Raw genomic sequence first — 26096 nt, forward strand, 5'->3', positions numbered from 1 at the left:
AAATCTGACAATTGATGATGAAGTGTGAACACATTTTATTTTGGCCAGTGTTTGACATATGCAGGACCCCATCATCGTGCCTGTGCTTCTCTAAACCAGACTAAGTACCACAGATATATGTCACCCAGACATAGAGATTTCTCTGCATCTGGAATGGAATGCCGACTCTCTCCCTGGAAGGTGTATCCTGCTTACCTAATACTGGAGTGTAATAAGCGCAGGTTGGCAAGAGCCAAGGCTTGGTGTCCCTAGAGGGCAAGTTTGGATACTGCTGGAGTCTAAGTCTAAAAGTACATAGCTTTCCATTGATAGCACTTTCTGGCAAGCTTTCCCCTGCTTGTCCAGCTAGGATCACCCTACCTGCTAGGGCTCTGGCTTGTGGGGTTAAGAGGAGCCCAGTAGAAAGATTCCCTGGTCCAAGTGACCAAAGAGTGAGGGAATTAAAGCATCATAATAGATAAAATCAGAGATAGAATTAGTGTAGCCACTCTAAGCGCACTTAAAAATGCTTGAATTTGACACAGCCCCTAGAATACTGAACCCTTTCAAAGTTCTTCACATGGACTTGTTGTCAAGTGTAGTGACTCTATGTTCACTACAAATACACTGACAACACTTCAGAGTAAAATCTTGTGAAGCACTTTGAGATGTCTCGATGAGGTGATAAGACATTAAATCAAATGCAATGATTATTATATAATTAAGCGTATGGAAAAGAGAAATTAGATATCCAAAGTGTGAAAGAATTCTCCCAACAAAAAGAAAATTGCAGAGAGACATCACACAGGCAGACAGAAAAGCAACAAATAAAACACACAGAACGACAGACAGACTGACAGAGACAGACAGAGACAATCAAACAGTGAAATTAAGACGGGCATTTTCATGGTGGAGAAATGTAAAACTCACCTTTGTCTGCTACCTTTAAACCATAACCAAGATTGTCACATCTTTAATCTGACAAATTGGAAATGCTCACTCAATCACCACTTCAAAGAGCAGTTTTGTCTTTTTAAGCTAAATCTGGTATCTGTCAGGATTTAGTGGTAAGGAAGATCCCAGTTGTGGTTCAAATTTCTCTTGCCAATTGATAACTGACAGCTTGGTAAATGTTTAGCTACAGCCAAGATAATATTGGCTCAATATATCCACCGCAGCATAAACTATAAGACAATATGTTTCCAGGACTGAGTAAATGACACAAGGTACTCATGTTTAAGTATCCTGAACAAGTGCATTGCACGGATGTCGTTCGTAAAAGAAAAGACAGCTCCACCATTGCATTGCATTATACATAGATTATATACATTTAATGCTCTCTTACCTGTACCATGGAGTGAATCAAACCCACTATCACGGCAGTTAACCATTGTCTGTGGCATGCTATGGCAAGAACAAGTTATCTCACTGGATGTTTGGATTGACAGCCCAGAAAACACATTAAAGTGTGACCCGGTCAAATGTCATCTCCTCAAAACCTGGAAAACCAGGTTTTCAGTCAACTAACCAAACATTACCAACCCAGCTACCATCTTCAGGCAGTCACTACAGATCCAGGGATATTTGCACATAGGAAATAGTGTACATGTAACATTTAAAATCAATAACACAGCTACAAAACAACACGAAAATGTGTGAAAAACAGCAAATGTAGAAGGGAGCACTTTGCCAAATATGTTAGAAACAACAAATGTAAAATAAATAATAATAATAATCCTTGCATTTGATGTAGCGCTTTACACGTCTTCTAGACGTCTCAAAGCGCTTCACAGAATATACTGTAAAGTGAATTGACTGTATATTTGTGGGCAAAACACGGCAGCCAATTGTGCACAGTAGCGTACCACAAACAATCGTGGATTGAGTGACCAATTTATTATTGTGATCCTTTTAGGAGGGATTATTATCAGGTGTGGAGTAAGGAAACTTGCCCAAGGTTTCGCGATGCCGGGAATCAAACCCAGGTCTCTCGCTTACAAGGCGAGTGCTCTAACCACTGAGCTACAGGACTCCGTTGTAGAAAGGAGAAGAGGGGAAACCGAGAACAGGCAGAGCAGAAGTAAATAATTTTAAAGGGTATATATTGTCCCACAAACAGCCATAGTGTGAATGACCAATCCCATTTGGGGCATTGTTGGCCATGAGACTGGGAGAAACTCCCTTCTCTTTTCAAATAATGCCATGGGATGGATCTTTACGACTTCCACCAGGATCCGTCTGGACAGGCAGACAGGACCTCGATTTAACTTGTCATTTGAAGGACAGCAAATACAACAATGCAGGAAAACCAGCCCTGCACTTGAGTGTTAGCACAGACTGTATGGGTTCCAAATCTTGACTCTTCAACCCACAATCTTGGAGGGAAGAGTGCTACCAACTGAGCTGGCGTACATTATTACTATACAGTGCTATACAATATTTGTTTTCAGCCCTAAAATGTCTTGAAGTGACTTTTTAAAAAAAACAGGAATAAGTGCTGGTTTGTGCGGTAACAGAGTTCACTGGAGCTGCCTGTGGCTGAAGGGTTAAAATCGTTAAATTCAACCATTTGAGTCTGTTGTTGGCCATGACACCTGTTGACTAAAAATAGAGTTTAATATTTTTTCAAAAATGTGTTTTTTACACATGTTGTTAGATATAAGTGAGGTCTGTTAATCTTGGTTTATGTGGGATAAATTCTGTATTTGATGACACAGCATAGGATTCTGTTTATGTCACACATCAACAATTTTACAGTATCTTCATTACATTTTAACTGAAACTATCCATAGTGCAGAGAATACTTAAATAATGTCTCTCTCTCTGTCTCTCTCTCTCTCTCTCTCAATCACTTTGAAAACCCCTTTAGTGGGAAATAAAGTTAGGTGTTCTGGATGGATATAGCAGTCTCAACTGCTGTGTATATTTTGCTAAAACGTCACGGAATGTTTTAATTTCAAGATCTGTGACTCAGTGGCCTTGTAAATGTGAGAAGAATATAAATAAATATTACTAGTGCCAGTATGCGGCGTTACCACAAGAGCCATAAACAGGAATCCAGTCCCTGCCCAAAATCTTTCCCCAACCCATTCAATGTACATTTATAACCTTGCAATTAATGTACCATGCCAATGCATCACAGGGCTAGAAACGTAATCCAGCTCAGTGCCAAACACTGAAAACAGTGTTTCCAGACTGTCACTGAGGGAAACCGAGTGGAATTAATTCTAAGAAAGAACTGGACTCTGAGTAAATTATGAAGACAGCTATTATTCCACAAATGGCATACGTTGGGAAACATAAGGAAGTAAGCAACTTTTATTTGAGGTAGCTTCTTACAGCTCTGAAACATTTTAAAGTACTTTACGATAATTAATGTCAAGTGTTTTTTGTAGGCAAATATAGCTACTATTTTGTAAACGGTGGCTATATTTTCTGTCCTACAAACAGCCAATGACCAATTTTGTTTGGAGGATTGCTATTTAGGAGGAACTCTCTTCTCTTTTCAAATATTATCATGGTTTCTTTAACACCCATGTAAATAGGTTGACATAACCTTAGTTTAACCATTATATTGAAGTACTGCACCCTCCAACAATGAGGCGCTCCCCCAGTCCTGCTGTGGGGAATGAACTCACAGCCTCCTGACTAAGAGGTGTGCAAGGGTGAGCTAAGCTGACACTTAAAAGGCATTGTCTGGTATAAAATAGAGGTGTGTAAATCTGGACAGTCCTAGGTGATATCGTTGCTCTGACCTGAGTTAGCTGATCTCAGTTTGGGCAGCTGTAAGAATGCTGCAGTCGACCTCAGGGTCTCTGGGTGAGGGAGCAAAAATAATCAGCTTGGGTTCCCATTCCCCATCACTATCCAGTGACCCAGTCAGGCCAGGGCAAGTTTGGGCTCATCTGGAAATTCCCTCGTTCTTGAATAGCCTGACAACCCTCGCTTCTTTAGGTTCATACAGGAAACATGAGCATTTACAAGAGTTTCCCGAGAGCAAGCAGTGGCTGCTGATGTATACCTTGACAACTTTCAGGTGAGGAAGAGAAATAGTTGGAAGGAGAGAAGAAGAAAATAAAGCAACAACATTATTTCCTGCAACCAGTTCCCACCCCACTTCACCCCATGTGAGTGATATACCACAGATATGTTTAAGTGATCATGGTGCAACAGAACAGCCTCTCCAATCCATGCATTGTTTTGACTTTCCAGACAAATCTGCTTCTGTGATAAAAGAGTAGGAAAAAAATGTGATTTGTAAAAGTAGGTGAACTGATTGTTGAATGTAAGCCAACATCAAATCAAGCAGACTGCTTTGCATTGGTTTCTTATGGTAATGAACAGACACGGCTGTACAACTTTTGACAATTAAAGCATCTTTTGCCACTCAAAAAAACCAAGACATCCCATAAAAAAGATGAAAGTATGTTGCAAACATACTCAAAATGGATTTTAATTTAAACTGCAGTTTGTGGCAGTCCCCAAAAATGATATTCCACCTCTCTTTCTGTCAACCACCGTGTTCCTTGCTCCACAGTAGAGGCTGAATAGAGTTTTCAATTTAAATTCCAAAATATTCAAGTACTTATTTGATTAACTTAAATTTAGTTATCAAATTACTCATTCTATCAGCTGGAATAACAATGGGAGCTTAGATGGTAAAAGTAGAAAAGCAGATGTTTAAGAAAAGCAAAATACATAAAACTTCAAAACTGATATATGTAGACGCCAAGAGCTTTGAACCTAGGCTTCACTAACCATTCCAACCCAATAAGACAGGAACTGGAGGTTTCGGCAACAGAGACTACATTGTTTGCTATGGAAGTCAGAACATGCTGTTTCATATCTCCTCACACCACAAACTCCACACATAGGGCAACTAGAAATAGGCCGAGGGAGCATAATCTGCTCAAAACCCCCTTTGTCTCAATAACTCAGGCATTGCCACACCTTGTGCATACAAACTTTAGTTCAGTAAGGCTTGCTGTGTTACCGCACAATTTATAAATAACTCTGATTTATGTCGGATTAATCTGCTTATTTTGGTTCAACACTACATTGCTCCGAGTGTAGTACCAATATGTCACATGTACAGCACAGCTCATTCTTCACTGCTGTAGGACAATTTTTCCTGCAACAATGACCCTTCCTGTGTCTAGGACTTGCATCATAAATTCTGTCATGCCCTCTCTCTTTCCCAGTGACACAACTTGTCCCAGTTTTTGAGACGACCATTTTGGTAAGCAAAATATATCTTACATTAAAATTTCCATCTCTTATCTCTCTTATCCTGTATAAGAATTATTGCTGCCACCAGTCCAAAGCATGGGCAAGTGACTGCTTTCCAACTCTCTGCCATAGACAATCCTCAGCCAGACAATAGTGGACACAGGAGGACAGCCTCACCTGTTTGCTTTCTGATTCTCTTCTCCACTTTTCAGATAGTAACACACCCCTACCCAATGGCAATAGGTCACTGCAGATATCTGCCAGGTGGAGAACCTCTGGCATGAAACTCGCATCCTCTGACTTGGTGGATCCGTTCTGTACCAGCACACCACCCTTCTCCTAATTAGAAGAGATAAACTGCCGTTTGGGTAGAGCACAGTATTGGCTCCAACACATCCTCTTAGGGTTTTGATCACCGGATTCACGTTTGCATGCAGTTTATAGCATTAAAAATCCACCGCCATCTTACACGATTTCAACATTCTTTATCCCAACAAGATTGAAAAATACAGGAGATTTGGAGAGGAAAGGTAATCAATAGGAAGTTATATGCATCGCCCCAGATACTCGGTAGCCAATTTGTTTCAAAACAATATTCAATCCTAGTTACTGTCTCCTCTTCGGAGCTCTGGATTTAACCATTTCAGAGACAATGTGATTATGTAACGTAGTGTGAGGGGATCTCCTTTCAGTGTAACTATTCCAGCACACAGAACTGGTCTGTTTACAGAAGGGTCCTTTAACCTTTAAGAATTCTTTGCCAAATATTTGTTACGTTTTATCAAATGTTTATCAAATATTGTACTTATAAACTTTTTTTAAAAAATGCTTTCCTAGTCTCTCTGCGCCACACATTCTTCCCCTGAGTGTGGAATTAAATGCAAGGATTATTATCATTATCTGATATCCAGGCTTAAAGTACTAGAAGACGCACAGAACTGATTAGTCTAACAGTGCTTCCTCCCCACCCACCCCCATCTCTCTCTCTCATCAAATGAAAGTTCCTGTTTGGTGTCAGTCCTTATGACAGCATGGTGGAGATTTGGAAGACATTGCAAACATCCTCATCCTGTAATGTCCCCTCATGTAATGTTCCTCAAACTCATTATAAAATGGCCTTTCAGGCTGAGCTGAAGCATGGGATCCACTTTCACATGTAAGAATAATCCTTGCACTTGATTTTGCCTTGACTTTGCCTTTGATTTTGTCAGGAGGACGTCTCAAAATGCCTCACTGGATTTACTATAAAGTGAAACCATGAAACGTATCTAAAATAAATTGCAGGAATCACATCACCTATCTAGCTTCTAGCTCCTGGCCCTTAACTACTTGTTGCAAATTCACCACATGAGAGAATGATTTTAAGGAAGAGATATGACATAAGCAAATATTTCAACATTTAAATATCTTTCTAAATTTAAATATTGGCAAGTTGCAAAAAAGAAAATATGCCTATTTTATCTCCTCTTCCCCAGAAGACACTAACTTTTCCTGGGAGCTGATTCCATGGGCCAATCTTCATGGTGAGGTTAAATTGCAAAAAGCATCATTAGGATGTTTGAATGAGGAGGGCATCACAGCTGGAGCCTGTCTATCCGTGATGCCCTCCATGCTCTTTCCAACAGAGGTCACTGGGTAGTGATCAGAGGCTCAAAATTCCACTTAGTCTGAGCCATAAAAATTGCTGACAATTCTTAAATTCACACTTAATTTTGTTTTTTCTTAACAAACGTGAAAAACCAATTTTTCCAAAATGGTCTTAAAGACTAAGTGGAATTTGGGGCCCTAAGGAGTGGGAAACTCGATTAATTTCCCCCCCTCCCTTGCCTCAGGGCACCAATTGCAATGGCTCAACCTTTGCCCTTAGCTGAGAGCAGCTAACTCAGCCCAGACAAGGAATATCAAATCTGTGACCTTCTGGACTGTATGGCCTAGTCCTGGGAAGGGAGCCCTAGAGAGCTATTTTGTAACAAACTAAATATGGAGCCAAACTGGACTGCTCTTCTGACTAACATGATGGCCTTACCCAACATTATCACAGCCCTCATTGATTCATCATCCCAAGGCTCTGAGAGAAGTGACAGGATCGCTAGCCTCCAGTTTCCCTTTCTTCTGTACTAGTTTGTGAGTCAGACTGAAATTCATAACAGCTTGTTTTCTTTCTTCTTCATGGATAGATCAGGTGCCCTATAATTATGGTCCTCGTCTAAGATGGTGTGTGGAGAAACAGCCAGGATGGATTCAGCTGCCTCTGCTTCTAAAAATAAAACGGGAGAGCAAGCGGGAGAGGCCTGTGGTGCTGCCACTTTGTCAGAACTGATACTTCTGACAAAGCCGAGAATCAGGTGAGAAATCAAAGTATAAAATGAGATTTTGTTCCAAGTGCTCGGGGGGTGGAATTAATTAGGCTGATGATAAATGAGCAGAGAGCTAGCTGTCACAAACCAAAAACGGGAGTGCACAGCAGAATGCTTTTAACAGAGCAGTTGATCTTTAGGAAGGATGAATCCATCCTGGCTGTTTCTCCACACACCATCTTAGACGAGGACCATAATTATAGGGCACCTGGAATTTGGGCTTTAATTCCAGAAGTAACACATAGGCACATACTGGGAAAAATCAGATGGTGGAGTGAAGGGGACAAGAGACAAACAGGGGGACAAGGGATAAGCAGGAGGCTGAAGCCAGCCAGTGGTGGAGTGGATGTAAGCAGGTTGGAGATGTATGGAAGTGCCAGTGCATGAAGGATTTGTAAGACGAGTATGAGAACCTTGAGGTCAATCCGTTCTGTGATAAGGAACCAGTGTAGCCTGGCAAGGATAGGTATGAAGGGGTACAGAGTTCAGTCCAAATAGTTGTTCTTGATGGCTTTTTATATGTACACTCTACGTTACTTGATACGATTGTGATTAATTTCAAGATTCTCATTCCAAATCACTTTGCCAACAGAAGCAATAACTAATTACGTTAAGCAGTATATAAACGGAGAATCAATTGTGAGCATTGCAGCCTGACAGATGTCATTCGATATTAGTTGTGGTTCAGTGACATATCACATCAGATGATGATTGCAGCAACCCTCTGACCCCAATAGCAAGATACATGAGAATCTGAGTGTGTGGCCGATGCACACTAGAAACTGTGGTTTTCTCGGAGAGTTAAGAGAGACACTGTGCACTGCACAGGGACATCTGTGCAATGTGTGGCATAGGGTGTACGCAGCTGTAAATGTGCAATGGAGCTACAAGTTTTGGAGGAAATCTGAGTGTGAGCGATTGATAACTTGGCCAGCAAATCTAAGGCAGTGTTGATTTACAATCATTACTCAAAGCAGTCCTATCATTATCACAAGGCTATCTGATACAGCCTTTTACACCATGTCAGAGGCACAGTCAACTAGATACAGCTATTTATATCACTTCACAAGGACAATCAATTTTGTGACTATTTCTACTGCTTCACGAGATGCATCTATTTATAATGCTATCTATGTATGTGGGGAAAAGATGATACTAAGATAACACTGGTTTACAGGATGAATGACCGTAGGAAGCAAAATGCAATCAATAGTTCAGGAGGATGTTCTGAATCTAAATACAAATTATTTAAGCTTTGTGAAAAATGCTATGATATATGATACTTATGATGCTACTATCTTCCAGGGTTCACGCTGTGAGTAACTTAAACCTGGTTCACATCTCTGGACAATTTCGACTACAGATGCCTAGATTTATTGGCTCAGTTGGTAGCCCTCATGTCTTAGTACTGGGGGTGGTGGTGCTGTATTGTAGGAGGCCCCATCTGCCTGTTCAGGTGGACAGTATAGATCCCATGACACTACTGTCTTCAACAAAAGAGAAGGGAGTTTCGCCCTAACAATCGTCCTGGAGACAAATTCTCAAAGTAAATCAACAACAACAAAATTGCATTTATAGAGCGCCTTTCACGTCGGGTGGACGTCCCAAGGCGCTGGACAGTTGGGTCGGGACCCGAGCAGGGGGGAAATGGTCAGGGTGAGGGGAGGGAAGGGATGGAGCAAGGAGGGGGTAGAGAGTCGAGAGGGGAGGTGAAGGCACGGTCAAAGAGAAAGGTCTTGAGACCGGCCTTGAAGGAGGAAAGGGAGGAGGCGGCGAAGGCACTGGAGATGGAGTTCCAAAGCCTAGGGACTGAGAGGCTGAAAGCTCAGCCACCGATGGTAGGGCGGTTAGGGCGGGGGATGTGGAGCAGACCAGAGCCAGAGAAACAGAGGATACGGGCAGGTAAGTAGGGGGATAGTAGGTCGGAGAGGTAGGAGGGAGCAAGGCCGTGAATGGCCTTGTAGGTGAGGATGAGGATCTTGAATTCAAATCATGTGTACTTGCTTGACAGATGGCTGTGTGCTTGCCTACAAAAAGTCACAACACTTGTTTTTTTTTGATTATTAACAGTAATTATTTCACAAATGCTGCGAGAGGCTTCCAAGTGTTAAGACACAAAATAGAAGCTTTTTTCCCCATTTTATATTTAAATACATACAATTACATGCAACTTATAGATTGATAAATTGCCACATGGGGAATTCATGACTAAAATATGGGTATGTCGAATTGTGGGAGGTTAGCAGAATGGATTAAAGAACGGTTAGGAAACCGAAAGCAAAGGGTAGGTGTTAAAGGTATCTTCTCAGGCTGGAAAGAAATAGAAAGTGGTGCTTGCAGGGATCCTTAAGTTCACTACTGTTCACAATATACATAAATTATTTGGATTCAGGTATAGGAGGTGTGGAATCAAAATTAAATATGTCAGCAAACTGGGAGACATGGTTAAACAGTGCAGCAAAATGCAGGAAGACATAAGTAGGCTAGCAGAATGGGCAGATAGATGGCAGATGAAGTTTAATGTAGAAACACGCAAAATAATTCACTTCAGCAGGAAAAATAAAGAAACTGTCTCATCTAAATGGTAGAAACCTAAGAGGAGTGGAGGAGCAAAGAGATTTGGGGATTCAGATCAAATAATTTTTTAAAAAGTAGCAAACACAGGTAGATGAGGCTACAAAAGGCCATGGTTGTGTTGGGCTGTATATCTAGCGGGATAGAATATGAAAAGTGAGGAGGTAATATACAAAACCTTGGTTAGACCACATTTGGAGTATTGCATTCAATTCTCATATATACACTACTGGAAGGGAATAGCAGTGATGGAAAGAGTATAGCATAGTTTACGAGGATGATATCAAGGCTGGGAGGTTATTACTATAAGGATAGACTAGATAGGTTAAGCCTTTTTTTACCAGAGAAAAGACGTTTAAAGGGAGGACCTTGTAGAAGTATTTAAAATTATAAAAGGTTAATGTAAACAGGCTGTTGCCATTGGTTGGACCAGGAGACACAATTGTCTCTAACCAGGGGAAACAAATATAAGAATAGTGACTAGGGGATCAATAAGAGAATTTAGGAGGAACTCCTTCATGCAGAGGGTAGTGAGATTATGGAACTCGCTGGCTGAAGCAGAGTTTGGTTGAGATAGTATAGATGCATTCAAGAGGAAGCTGGAGTTTCACTTGAGAGAGAGGGGAATAGACGAATATGGGAGGGAGTAAAATAATTGGTGGAGATTTTTGTGGAGTATAAACACTAGAACGGATAGTTGTGTCGAGTGAACAGTTTCTGTGCTGTACATCCTTTAGTAAATCTTTGACAAATTACAGAAAATTGCCAAAGAGAGAACAGAAAGAGTCCTAAGGGTGTTAATTAGCTCATCATTCACCATGTCAACACATCCTCAGCTGAGAATGAATAAAGTGAAATGGATGCCGGAATACATTGTCAAACAAGTTGAGATAGCTTGGATGAAACAACTTGCGCTCAGATCCCCATTCGTCGAGCTGCTCAGTCTTTTATCAGTCTGCACCTGGAATACTGCGTACCGTCTAGGCTGTAAAATAAGGGGGCCACCCAGACCCTTCAGGCAGTGCAGAGGAGAGCAATGAAGCTGGAGGAATGAGCTAAGAGAATAAATGGAGAAGATAATTTTTTGATTTTCATAATAAATATTACAGAAGAGATTGTGAATATATATACAAGAAGCTCAATGGAATTGAGAACAACACTTTCAGATACGCCAAAGGGACAAGTCACATCAGGGATGTGATCGAATAAGCTTTCGATGGAAATGGAAAGTTTTTTTTTACATAGAGAGGGCATTACAGCTGGAATGGATTGGGATGAAGGATGCTTCATGCAGCGCCTTGGGACGTCCTCCTGACGTGAAAGGCGCTTTATAAATGGAATCTTGTTGTTGTTGTTGTTGTTGTTGTTGCTTGAAGCCAGGATACTAGACTCATTTGAGAAACATTGTAATTCCCATCTGTAATTGGAAAACAGTAAGTTTGGTATTCTTCAAGGAAGAGATCAAACGGGGCAATAGGCCGTCTTCGTCTAACCTCTTTTATGATCTTGGAAAGAAAATTGAAGCATAGTACAGTAAAACATAATCAACTTTTACCTCTATTCGCCTGCTGTGGGCAAGTTGGCTGCTGCATTCACCTACACTCATTACACTTTAGCGTAAATTCGGTGAACCCCATTCTGATGTGAAAGGTACTATATCATATGTAAGGATTATTTATTATTAATAATATTTCAGATCACAATTTATTGTAAAATGTTTCCAAGTAAAATTACATTCCTGCCTCAAATGATTAAAGATCAAAGGGTAAAGTCTGAGCAACTCCCCACAACCAGCACATGATGTTAAACGCCAAGCAATATTATTATTGAGGTCACACAGGACATGGAGGAAAAGCATTGGGCTGCTTTTAAAAAAAATGTCAAACTAACAAATCTAAGACAGGTTTAATTAAAACAAATAAAGTTCTGAGAATTAATAGGGATACTCCTCTTTGCAAGCTGAATGATATAATTACACTGACGAGGTTCATCAAACTAGTGGCACCAGTCCACTGAGTCAAGCAAGTTTGTGCTTATTAATTCAATGCCTTAGACCCAGCGATTCTATGCAAACATGAAGCGGGGAGAGTGGGGATAGAGAAGCGGAGGTAAGAATAGGAGCCCATTCAGATTTCACTGCCTGCTCAGGTTTGTTGGGATCTATTCATCTGCTGAGCGTCCTTCCTGAAAATCATTCTCAAAAAATGATCAAAGCTTTCCAAACTGTCCTTTTATGTGTGGAAACTTTTTTTAAAAAAAAATCAAGTTTGATATGCTGGGGATTGATTTGACAATACTTTCATTGTGCCAACCAATGTGTAGACTAGGACTTTTGGAAGCATTGAAACTTTGTAGCCCATATTCTAGCAGCCAGAGCAAGTCCATTACCTGGAGAATTCAGACATATGCTTTCAATTGCTCTTGTACGATCGAAACACTGACAATACAAGGCTTCTTACTTTTAATCAATGTACAGCCTAAATGAACATACAGTATCATGTGGTACTTAATGTTGCACAATAGAAACCTCTCTATATACAGTAAGCACAACATTACTTTTCAGAATAATGTCATCACTTGACATAGTTGCTGTTAACTCCAAATGACAGTATCCAAATGGGACCTATACTGCTTCACAATAAAAGGACTCATAAACTGGGCCGTCAGAATATTTATTGTGGACTACAAATTTGACAAATTATTTAGCCCAGTGACTTCTATTAAGTCAAAGATCAGGCAATTAGCTTGCGCAGTATGAGGGCAATGTAAAGCTTTATGCTGGAATTTATTGATGCTCTTAAACTGTCATCTAACTTCAAAGCATCAGCTGGAAACCTCACTATGACTCATTTAACTTGACACCAGTAATGTGGAGTACAAGCAGCAGCTATGAATTTACCATCTGAGCTGACATATGCAGAGTCCCATGTCAAAAAAAGTATTTGTTAATGAAAAATTGTTTATTGGATGGATGGATGGCAGAGCGTGTAGAAATTAATGGAAGTGTGGTGACAAGTAGTGCTAAAGAATGATACTAAACAGATGCTGTCCGGCGGCTGAGAGGTAAGGGATAAGTACTGGTAAGGAAACTGATGGATAAACAAAGACAGAGAGGGAGAGAAAGGGGGGAGGGGGGAAGCACCACATGACAGAGTTTTCAGACACAAATCTGTGGTAAGAGATTGCTTTGCTTTGCACTTGGAGGACCCGTGTAGACAAACTAAGGCTGTGGGGAGACATTCAAGCTGGGACTGGTGAAAGACAAGATTAATCAATAGCAAGAAGCTGGTGACAGCAAGACAAGACACCACCCAAAGGCTATGACGAAGTCTGCACTCTCCACAATCAGCAGGTGGAAGAAGTCTGCCTTTTCTCATCATCTGGCCTCAAAGCTACAGCTGGATAGTGTGGTGAATCCACCCTTCAGAATGAATGGTTACAACAAAACACATATTAATTCAATAAAATGATGTTGAAGATTCAAATAAAACATAGTGAACCATAGGTTCCTTTTAAATCAGACCCATAATGGGTATAATTATTTCTACAATGAAGGTAAACATTTCCTTCCTTCATCAAGCACATAGGACCAAATAGCTTGACAAATTTATCCCACTTGTCAAATGTTTACGCTCTCTGGTATTTAATGCATGATTTCCAACTAACATTAGATCGATAAAAATTGCGAACATGGAGGTGTGGATCACTGTATCACACCAGTTAATAAACCAGGTTAACCTATTTGGATTTTTCAGTGTTACACAACAACTGGAACGTGCACTTGTATAGTGCTTAACACATTCTATGAATTCGTAAAATGAGTGTTAGAAATTAAGTGAATGTTGTATTATCAGTATTACAGTAATTTGCGCCAGCAACATTCCACAAACTGACACAAATGTCCAATTAATTTGAAGATTTTTTTTGGAAAGAAGGGAAAAGGATGAGTAAATTTAGATGAGGGAAGGATATTAGCCAGAATAAGCAGGGCAAACTCTCCATTGTTCTCTGAAATAGTGGTACGGTATCCCTCACCATCACACTAATGACAACCTTGCTTTGCCAACCGATTAAGAAAAGGATGATGACCCAGATTTTCGGAACATCTGTGTTAGAATGAGATAAATGAGTTTAGGCACTGATTCAAAGCTTTAGCTGTGTGGAACATATCCAAAAAGGAGTAAACTCTCGGGTTATGGTGAAAAGACTGGTAAACGGGACTGAAAGAATTGCTCTTTTGCTCTTAGAAGAGCCAGTACAGAAACGATGGGCCAAATGGCTTGCTTCTGTGCTGTACATTTATGTGGTTATAATAAACAATAACAATAATAATCTTTGGATTTGATATAGCGCTTTTCAAGTCTTCTAGACAACTCAAAGCGCTTCACAGAATATGTTGTAAAGTGAATTGACTGTATATTTGTGGGTGAAACACAGCAGCCAATTGCTCACAGCAGTGTCCCACAAACAGTCATGGATTGAAAATGACAAATTTATTATTGTTTTGTTTTGGAGAGATTATTATTAGGCTCTGTGTGGAGTAAGGACACTTGCCCAAGGTTTCACCCTGCCTGGAATTGAACCCAGGTATCTCGCTTGTAAGGCGAGTTCTCTAACCACTGAGCTACAGGACTCCACGAGTCTCAAAGAATGTCTCAAAGAATATACTGTAAAGTGAATAGACTGTATTTTGTGGGCGAAATGCAGTTCCATGGTGTAAACCATGCAAGTTGCCTGGAGGTAATCTGGTCGCATCTGCACTATTCTGGGCTCAGTCCAAGTAAAGTGAAGCTCTGTGCAGGCACAGAACTCAGCTAAACAAGTGGTCATTTTTTTAAGCACTATTAATCCCAGTGGTTCTTTAATAACATCCAAAAGACTGCCTAGAAAGCTTTCAATTGTTCCTCCGCACCAATTGCATTTACTACTGTCAGTCCAAAGCATAGTAATATAGGACGACTTTCCTAAGGTGCATTCACACCTCTTCTCTGAACTGACTTTGGGCTCGCCGCACAATAGTTACACTATGGATCTCGTGTCAATGTGGACATTTTTTATATCAGCTATAAACAGTCCAAGAATAGGACAGAGGCATTGCTTACATTTGAGTGTCGTTGGGATAAGCACTAAAATGATTCTAATTTAGATAGTGTGGATTGATATGGAGTCAAATGATGCTGTATGCTACTTGCTCCCTTTGTAGGTCAATGTGTGTTGTACTGAGTCATACAACAGTGAGGTCTCGGTTCTAAGCTCTGTCTGTACTGAGTTCGCTTAGTTTAAATGATGCTGTGGTGAATAGATGACAACTGTCGCTAGTGTCCCTGAGATAGGATTGGGCTTGGCTATGATGCCCACCGTGAGTTGCTGGTTTCCAAAAAAAGCAGAACGGTAAAAGTACTTGGACGCATTTAGACTCCTTCAGAAAATGTCCCTCGTGTCATCATCTTGTGCATTCCCTGGATAGTTCAACAATGTGCAGCATATTTTTGTACCCTTGATCTTTGGCTAAAACAACAAAAGTAGTGCATTAAAACTTACCACAGGGAAAGGAGGGGAGAGAGCAAGCCTGCGCCTGATCTAATGTGGCATGAAACTCCAGGGGGTTTGTACAGTATCTGATTTCTGGTCATTAGATTTACATAGGCTGTACAGCATAGAAACAGGCCATTGGCCCAACCAGTCCTTGCTGGTGTTTATACCCCATGGGATCAGACTCTGCCACTGCAAAGCGCTCTGGGACCCCCTGTGAAGGACGCTATATAAATGCAAGTTGTTGTTGTTGTCTCCACCCATTCCTTATCCCCTTCTATATCCTCCTGTTCCATTGTCCCTCACGTGAAGGTCAAGCTTCCCCTTAAATGCATCTTGACTATCTGATACAACCACCGCTTTGGGCAATCAGTTCCACATTCTCACTACCCTCTGCGTGAAGTAGTTCCTCTGAATTCTCTTTTAGGTCCCCAAGTTGGTATCTTATACTTGCGTCTCCTTATTATGGACTTGATAAACAAGTGGGAAAACCTATTTATGCTAACTTTATTGAACTCTTTTATAATTTAAATCCTTCTTTTAGGTCTCCTCTTAAACGTTTCCTCTCTAGCGAAAGAAAAGGCCTAACCTAGCTAGTTTATCCTGAAGGCAGTAACCTGCCAGCCCTGGTATCATCCTAGTGGTTTCAGCCATGGATATTGTGCTGTCGTATAATCTTCTGCTGTTTAGTTGCAGTTTGCTTCAAACCTCCTAATTCGCCAGTGAGTTAATCTGGATCCTCTGGTGTTGATGGAAGCTTTCCCACTTGAGTATCTGACAATGTTACATTTGAGCTTTGTGTTCAGAGAAACCAAACGCTGGACCATCCACACCCACATGCAAAATAATAATCATTGCATTTGAATCAGCTTTGAGATCTCTCAAAGTAGTACAAACAATTTTACTGTGAAGGGCAGTGACAGAGTATTTGTAGACAAACTCTGCAGCCAATTTGTGCTTATATTAGAGATGCCATCCACAGACAGCTATGAAGTGAATGACTTGTTTTTTGTTTTATCTGGAAGATCATCCTGACTGGCATATAACTGAATATATAATACTCCTCATCCTCTATCTCATTGTGCTGTGCAACACTGGGATGTGAGAGCTTATGCTAACTGATGATTTTGGAATTGAAGTCATTGCATCAAGTGGCAAATCTGCTATGCGGAAACCCTCCTCCCTTATACAACCATCTGCAGCCTTCGTCACAACCACTGGAACTCTGCCTCTATCGCTCTGCCTCAACTCCTTTCTATCTATCCTCAAACCCCATCTTAAAACTTAACTCTTCAACCGCATCTGTGGTCACCTCTCGCTCTTCTTCTTAGCTCAATATCTACCCCAACCACTGAGAAGTGCTCCGAGACATCATCCCGTATGAAGAGCACCATATAAATGCAAGTTACTGTTGGTTGGATGACTGGAGCTTTCTGTACTGGGATGAGATACAAGTACATGACGTATCTGTTTATCTACAGATCTTAGTCCAATTTTCTATAAATGATTCTTCTGATATTCTACATAAATTTAAAATATTTGCATTTTGGAGTCCTGTAGCTCAGTGGTTAGAGCACTTGCCTTGCAAGCGAGAGAGCTGGGTTCGATTCCCGGCAGGGCGAAACCTTGGGCAAGTTTCCTTACTCCACACGCCTGATAATCATCCCTCAAAAAAAATCACAATAATAAATTAGTCACTTCAATCCACAACTGTTCGTGGAACACTGCTATGTGCAACTGACTACTGCGTTTTGCTCATAAATATACAGTTAATTCACTTTACAGTATATTCTGTGAAGAGCTTTGAGATGTCTAGAAGATGTGAAAAGCACTATATCAAATGCAAGGATTATTATTATTGTATTCCCAGCATCCATTCAGTCAGAATGGAAATGCATAAACAGTCTGGGTGGGTTGAGCTGTATTTTTTTCCCCCATCTGTGAAGATTACAAATCAACACTGTAAGATATCTGGCAACAAGTCAACTTCCTGCTCTCAGATTGTGAAACATGTTATTATGCATCTATTTGCCCAGGGGTGTGGAGGAAATACAAAAGAGTAGAACACATGAAATAGAAGGGGTAGTTACTTTGATTCCCAAACTTCTTTTACGTATAATCATAAAGGTATATTGTGAACTGTGAATGAATTACAATTACAATTGTCTGTAGCTCAGATTCCACATAACTGAATGTCTGTTTCGGATAATGGATGTTCTCTCTCACCTCGCCAGGAACTCACCTCCATATTGCTGAATTTAAAAAAAAAGTGTCTTTAATGAGTGTGAAATTCTGAAAGAGAAAGTCAAGGAAATTGAAAAATAGAGAGTCAGAGAAGGAGAGAGAAATTAAGAAAGAAAACAGAAAAAAGCAGAGAGAGGGAAGGGCTGGACATGTGTGGTACTGTAGTGACCATATAACCCCTTGATTTTAGTAAGCATGTAAACAATTTGTATTTTAAGTAATGATGTATTTCCTTATCCATAATGGATCTGGTCCCTAGTGCAAATTCTACAGAAATAATTAAAAGCATCAATTTCCATTACTATACAAAACACACATTTCTATTGCTCTGTTGTTAACTCAGGTTCACTAAAGACTAAACACTCATGATTCTTAAGCACCATGGGGTAAAAATGGGACATTTCCTAAGTACTTTTATGCAATAAATCACCAAAATCCTGGGATTGCAACCTCTACACTTGAATTCCTTGAAATATGCATGAACATTTACATTCTTCAAGTGTTTAGAAGTGTAGTGACTGGATAAGGAGATTTCAGATTGGAAATTAAGGATTGTATAGTGGTCACAATGTTCTGATGTAATGGCTCACAATGACATCTTGTGGCATAATACATGGTAGCTACCAAGTTTCTCCGACCTTTGCTCGTGATCACATCATGACACAAATTACATTCCAGTCACTATGCAAGCTCCTCCCCATCAATTACATTTTTGGGGGGTGGAGGTGGGGGGGGGGGGGGGGGGAGGACAGTCCTTAGTCAAATAAAGGACCTATTGGGTTTAAAATTAAACAAAATAGCTCACGTACCAAAGGGTAAGTCTGTCATTAGCATTATCCTAACAGGAGAGGAAGAGAAATGACATTGCATGTTTAGGGAGTGAACTGGCTGACAAAAGCAGAGGGTCAGCAGCAACACTCAGCTAGCAACGAACTTGTGGATTTCTTTATTAACTGAAATAACAGAATTAATATCCTACACCTGAATTGGTTTAAGGGAGTTTTTTTTGTAGTACTTTTTGACAGTTCAAGAAAATCAGTTCAAAACGTTTATGTCACAGTGATGCCTTATCAGTGGAAACAGAAGTTCTAGTTGCACTTCTCCACATGACAGTAGTTCAGAGATCAGCAGACATTTCTGAGGCACATTGGTATTCATTGAGTAGTGATTTTACTAGAATTACATTGAAAGTACAGCACCAAAGCAGGCCATTCAACCCAACTGGTCCATGACGGCGTTCATGCTCCACATAAGCCTCCACCTATCCTCTTTCCCTCTCTGATACCTCTTTCTTTCCCTGCTCCCTCATGTTTGCAAATTCTAACTTATTATATTGTATATTTTAATTCATTCTTCTTTTGTGTGAAGAGCAACCAATCCCCACCTCCAATAAACAAATGACAGTACAGAAATGATGTCAAAGTTAGCTGGGCAGCTTTTCTCCGCAGCTAACATACTTGTGTGTTCACCAAAGTGGCATTTTACTCAGTAAGATTCTTGGCAACCTTCAGTAAACTGGAAGTAACAAAACTGACCAAATAAGGCTGGGAATTTAAAATCGTACACATTACAGTATTAGCATTTAATTCTGTGCTTAACATAACGCAGTGCATAGCCTTGCCCTTGCGGTCCCAAGTCTTTTAAGTGATAACTTCAGTGAAGGAATGCAAATAATCTGAGCAGGCTTGCATTTTGTGTCCTGCCCGTCTGTTAATGTTCCCAAGCTCCTATCGCCAAGAGTGCTTTGCCAACTACTGTGAAGCACAATCTGTGACAAATGTATCCAAATAAGTATAAATTATGAGAGTTCCAGTCAGCACTGATTTACTTTCGGAATAACAACACATTAAACAAGACTGCCCAGAGTAACCTGACCAGGAGGCTGATTACTGCTAAATGTGTAAAGTGAAGTTACCCATTTACTTACTGCCTGGCGGCTGTCCAAATCTATCCATGTAAGTTACTGGTTACTATGTGCATCCATCTGACGGGATGATATACTTCAATACAGCAAGCGTAAAAATGGATTGACATCGCCTCACTAAACATTAACTTTTATGATGCACGCTGCACTGTACAACAGTAGCTGTGCTTAAAAAGCCTCCATCAAGATATATTGTGTATATTATTTGAAGAACTTGGTATCTCTGATGTTCAAAACTTAAAATGCTCCCTCAATAGCCCAAACTGTATAGGTTAAAAAGGCAAAAAACAGAGAACAGTCAAGAAAAAAGCTTAACACACTTGACCTCTGGGCGTAATATTTGGCCTGTCAAACAAAAAAAACATGGAAGTGAATCGTAACTCATGAAAACTGAAAGGAAATGAAATCATTTGTAATAAACTGGTTGCAACAGAACCTACATTTTAGAAAAGCATTTACTTGATTTTCCATCAAGCTATATAAAGGTTCTGTTTTAGCACTGTTCTATACATTTTCAGTCAATTCACAGTATATTTCCATTAAACATGGAGCATTTAATGGGTTGCACACCTCAAGAATAAAGTAGCCAGACCAAGAGAGAGAGATTCAATGTCTTTGTATCACAGCAGCTTCAACTGTCTGGCTCCACAATTCAACTTTTAACCCTTAAACAAAGTCTTCCTGGAGTGTGTCGTTTCCCCTCCTGTCAATTTTTCCCAGATTTTTTATGTTGCCCATGGAAATATTTATGTCTGTGCACTGATCTGACCTGGCCTCATTTTTATTGCGATATCTATATTTAGATGCATTTTTTGCGCAAACCAAATTCGAAATGAATACACAAGATGTTTCATTCAGCAGTGGTATCAGGGCAGATCAAACGTGTGGCACAGACACAACGGACTGAATTACCTCCTTCTGTGCTGAACATTTCTATTTAAGGGAATGGCCAGTCTGGCTGTGACCAAGTGTAAACCAAGCTAGCTGTCAGTACTGACTCAGTTTAGCCATCAACTAAGTCAAAGTTGCTCAAAGCAACTTTCTGCAATATCTGTGTAATAGAGGGGGAGGGCAGAACGGAAATCAAAGTGGACAGTGTGTAGCCTTGTGAGGCATATACTCTTCACACAGTGAATCAGACTCCAATTGGTTTTAACAAATGGTTATTGGGTCAACATGCCACTTAACTGCAGAGAGACGCCATTAACCTTTGACACAAAATTAGCAACATTATCAGATTTCCAACAATTACACAGACCCCCTAATTTTATTGCACAGATCAGTTTTTATCTGAAACACATTTTTTTTCTTTCAAAGCAACGCCCAGCTGAGTGATGGCAACAAACCTGTGTGTTGCCTCAATGTTTTTTTTAATAATGTGGAAACGTCAAAAAAAAAAGCTCTGTATCTTTCAGTCCTGGTGTCATTATCTTGCTTGTCTAAAATATTTCAATCTTAAATTATTGACTTCACAAATAGGTCGACAGTACTGCTGTGATCAAGCCTTTCCCTCCCCCCAAAAGGCCTTCAAATAGAAATTCCTTTGGAAGAGTTTAGACACATTGTAAACATACAGCAGTGTCAGTTTGGCTCAGTTAATAGCACTCTCTCCTCCAGGTCAGAAGGTTCAAACTCCACGTGGGACTTTTTGAGCTGTCCAGGCTGACACTTCAGTGCAGTACTGGCCGAGCGCTGCATTGTTGGAGGTAATGTTGTTTGGATGAGATGTCAAACCGGGATCCCATATGCTTGTGGGGTGAATGGTACCATCGTATGAACTCATTTTAAAAGAGCAATGTTTCCTGGTGTCATGGCCAACGTTCTGCCAGGTTAACTGGTCATTCACTTTCATGGTTGTTTGAGGATCTTTGTTGGTGCAAATGACTATCATATTTAAGTACAAAAAGTCACTAAACCAAACTTATTTTAAAAGACCATTTTAAAATAGTTTTTCTCCCTTTTCCTGGGTCTCTCTGGACCATGTACCATTCACAGGCTGAGTGGGCAGGGAGGTAGGCAGGAGACATGTAATCGTCCCTCAACAGCAAGAGGCACTTAGCACGACAATGAAGATGCAATGAAGCGACTTGTTTGCGACTGTCTGTGTGAAATAGCACTTTGAGACATCCTCCCGACATAAAAGGCTCTATATAAATGTAAATTGTATTGTACCTGGAGGAGGGTGCTTGAACCTATTTGTTCCCTGTTATTGCAAGTGCACAGCAAATGTCCCAATCTCATTGTCCGGAAAAAGGGGAAATGAAGGGTGTGAACTTGGATCCTTCCACTCGGTGGCACAGCGCACTGTAGCACAACTCTTCGAAACGTCTTTAGTCCTGATCCCAGCATTGCAGCAGCTGTTTGAGCAGTCAGTAAGTAAAGAGGAATCATCCTCACGAAAACGTGTTTCAGGGATATGTTTAGGGCTGGGGGAGCGAGAAGCAGAGACACACACCACTTTGGTCACAATGGCATGACTCACTAATTTCAACTTTTTGTAGTACTATATAAAAAAAGAATCATTTTGTTTATGGAGACAGTGCCCCCTTAAGCTTATAATTAACTTAGCATTGCAGTGAAAGTGAGTGAGTGGTCTAATGTGCCTGGAAAAGATATGATCAATGACTATTCTACATTGCTGCCTCAATCAATCAACCTCAGTCACAAGCAGGCAATGCAAACGGAGTCGGGTCGTATTTCCATAGACAATAATTAGTTATAAATACACCACACACTTATGAAGTTTAGATCCACTTTACATAAACATTGCACTGGGTAAGGTGCCAAAAGGTTATTAATCTCTGCAATACCTATTGCTTGTGGACTGCATTTTGTTTTCAAAAGGGAATTTAGGAACAGCCCTCAGTCCCAGCAATGCACCATTCATTTTACTGCTGCTATTAACTCATTAGAGACAGCTTGTTAGCCAGGACAATGGGCTGCTTGAGCAAACCAAGGCTGCAGGCCATTTCCATTTCACTCCACTGGATATTTAACTGGTTCTAACATCCACAAAGACCTGATTGACAGCACAATATTTCATTATGATCAAAGTATGGATCAGGCTTGTTTTCATTTTAATCCCCTTCCAGGCTATTATAAAATTAAGAAAATAAAACTAGTTAACTCAATGAGAGAAAGAGAGAAAACTGCATTAACTGGAAATGGACCACAGCGACAATAAACTGAACTTCCAGACCTCAAGACCAAAAAGCTGGTAAATTTTCATTAGCCTTTAAATAACACAACATACTTTCCGGGGGTCATAGAACCATGAGCGAAATATGAAGTTCTTCTCCTTTATAAATGGACTGTTAGTCATCAAGAAAACAAACTACTGTTTTCATTTTATTGTATGTACATCAACAGCTGGGAAGGTGTGTATGTGTTTAACAGTGGCATCATTTATTGTGTGCAGATTGGATACTGTGTTTGCCTACTGAGTGCATGGTCACTACACCTTATGTGAATGTGAAGTGCTTTGAAACATCCTCCTGACATATAAGGACTATTATTACATTATTATAAATGAGTAATAGTATATAGTTTAAATAATATAATAGTTCTTGCATTTGATATAACGCCTTATCAAGTCTTCGAGACATCTCAAAGCGTTTCACAGAATCAGCCAGAAATTATCTGGTTGTGCTGGAGGTGGTACTACTTTCCCTCCCCAACCCTTCTTTTGATGCTAACATCCATTAAACTGCGTTGTGCTTTTGACTTCCAGCTCATGGACTTAATTTCCATTTGATTGCCAGTTAGTGGGATTGAAGTGTATTTTGTTTGCATAAAGCTAAATGCTGGCCAGCAGTCGAATGCAAGATCTGGCTTCATGAATGTCAGTCGTCGCTCCATTGTTACCTCCATTTCAGGCAAAAGGGAAGAATGTATGAGCTCTGAGGGAGGGTAACACCTTCAACACTATCATTCTCGTTCATACTCAGCTTGACCTCTGGAATTGGGAGCTGTGAGAGAGCATACAGTCCCAGTGGAGCAGCCAACTCCAACACAGGCTCAAATCAAATAACCTCCTTGGATCACTGGTCATCTAAAAATCAAACCTTGAACCTCATTTCATTTTGACGGTAACAGCGGAGGGTGTGACATGCGGTTTAAATTAAGAAATTCCCAAGGTATGAAGTATTTATGATCTGGATGTGTTGGAGGTGGGGCCTTTTTCACTGTATTGTCATTGTTATGATTCTATGTGAAAGTACATTCACATGGTGCATTTATATAGACCACTAAAATTATGGAACAGAATTGGTTTGATTTCCAGGGACAAATATCCTGTGATGAACAATACCCGTACTTGCAGTTTGAACGTTGGCAAACAAAACAGCACATGGGTGAGAATTCAATCCGAAAGCATCTTATGGATATATTTTGGAGCAAATGTAGAGATGTGTCAAAAGGTTTTATGTTTTCATGAATTTAAACTTAATAAAAAGCAAACATCGTTCTTGGGCAAAAAAAAAGCATCACAATGTCCACTTGTTGCTTGAGAGTGTTATGAAAAGGGGCTGAACTACGGGAGTATTGCCAGGATTTATAGGCCTTAAAAGCCTATAATAATGGCTTCTAAGGCAATTCTGCCATGCTAGAAGTTTTCTTTGACCGGGGTAATAATAAAGAAGGCACTTATAGACCCAAAATGAATTGGGTCTGTGTGCATGGTATGTGAGAGCAGGCATTAGCACTTGAATTCCCAGAGGTCGGTTCATCTGGTGTTTGAGTAAAATAAAGGGAAGAACTTTGAAAGTTTATCTGGACCTGTGATTTGTGAAATCCTTTGTAAGCTTCTGCACTGTGACACTGTGCATCTATGGTCCAAGTGCTAAGCCACAGACTGGTGGGCCTCACACCTGCCGGCTTTTAGGCTTCGGTCCTGTTGATGGTGGAGGCACTTCCCCAAACAGGAAAGTGTGGGAAGGGAGGAAGGGAAAAGAAATTCATACATAAAAAAAAGTATTGTCAGATGATTTGCCTCAGGATACTCTCATGCAACTGCCTGTGACTAGCTCTAGTGTGGTGTAGAAAATGAACCTGAGAACTTTTCTGGTCACTCAGAGACTAGTTCATAGCCGGAGGAAACAATGTAGTGTACTGTATCCTCAATTAATATAGTAATAGCCTGTAAATCAATTCTAATACATCACCATCACCCCATACACAAGAATATCTACCCATTATTTTGGGTTAATCCTCACAAAAGACGACCATAAAATACAACAACCTTTGAAAAAAAGTAACTTTGTTCACAAAACAAATTTCTAATCAACAACAACAACAAAATTACATTTATATAGCGCCTTTCACGTCGAGAGGAAGTCCCAACGTATAAAAGCACTGAATGGCTTCACTAAATCACCTGTAGGACAGTGCAGCACTGGGCACATGTGGAATCCGAGCTGACAATATAGGCCCTCAGCAACAATGTTAACATAGCAGAATGGGCCTGTTGTCATTTACCTTGTTGCTTGTAAACACAGGCTTAATATAGCGGGACATTTAAGGCAATTAGCTGCATACCTACTGAACTTGGTGCTCAGAGGATGACATAATGGAAGTTTAATTTAGGTGTGTTAGGTTCTTTTGTTACTGCAGCTTTGTGTTAATGAAGGATTCAAGGGTGAACAGATCAAGTATTATTGCACTGGGATTCTCTGTACAGTATATACCTGCAGAGGTGCAGGCTTTACTCAGTAAATGGTGTCACATTATGTACGATTAGAGTTCATGCTACATAATTGTATCTCAACAATGAAGCATAGGGTCTGAATTTCTTGGGTTACTATGTGATGACAGCTATAAGCTATAATTATACTGTAGTTGAGCTATGTGCTGTTAATGTAATAACAGTTACACTGGGGTTCTCTGCAGAGACCTTCAGTCTGGAAAAAAAAATCAATTTTCTACTTGTTAGACGGCCTGCTGCAGGTAACTGCAGACAGCAAAAAAAAATGAAGAAAACTACTGTGAGGTTATTTAACATTAAACATCATGAACAGTTCACGTAGTGCTCTGAAGTATTTCAGAGAGACTATAAATAACTGCAGCTTTTGAAACACTACAGCTCGTTTAATTGCTGCAGTTGCTACGATTAGAATGATAAGAAAACTATGTGCTGCTTTGCATGGAGGCTTTTGCAATGTTTTTTAAAATGTCCATTCAGCCCGTGTGGGTCAAGAAATGCAATGCTGACTTTCTCCTGCTCCCGTCATGTGCTGCAACAACAATTAGACAATTATGGT

At 40.2% G+C, this 26096-nt stretch overlaps 1 protein-coding gene and 1 non-coding gene across 2 annotated transcripts in view; both read right to left on the minus strand.

Moving 5' to 3' along the window:
• The window catches only part of gmds (GDP-mannose 4,6-dehydratase), a 347045-nt gene that overhangs the window by 148577 nt on the left and 172372 nt on the right, over window positions 1–26096 (minus strand). The gene's annotated exons all lie outside the window — the stretch shown is intronic.
• Window positions 1940–2008, minus strand: trnat-ugu. Its single transcript has one exon. It is a non-coding gene; the product is annotated as a tRNA-Thr (tRNA).

This window comes from Callorhinchus milii, unplaced genomic scaffold, assembly GCF_018977255.1.
Source record: "Callorhinchus milii isolate IMCB2004 unplaced genomic scaffold, IMCB_Cmil_1.0 Scaffold2, whole genome shotgun sequence".
Classification (NCBI taxonomy): domain Eukaryota; kingdom Metazoa; phylum Chordata; class Chondrichthyes; order Chimaeriformes; family Callorhinchidae; genus Callorhinchus; species Callorhinchus milii.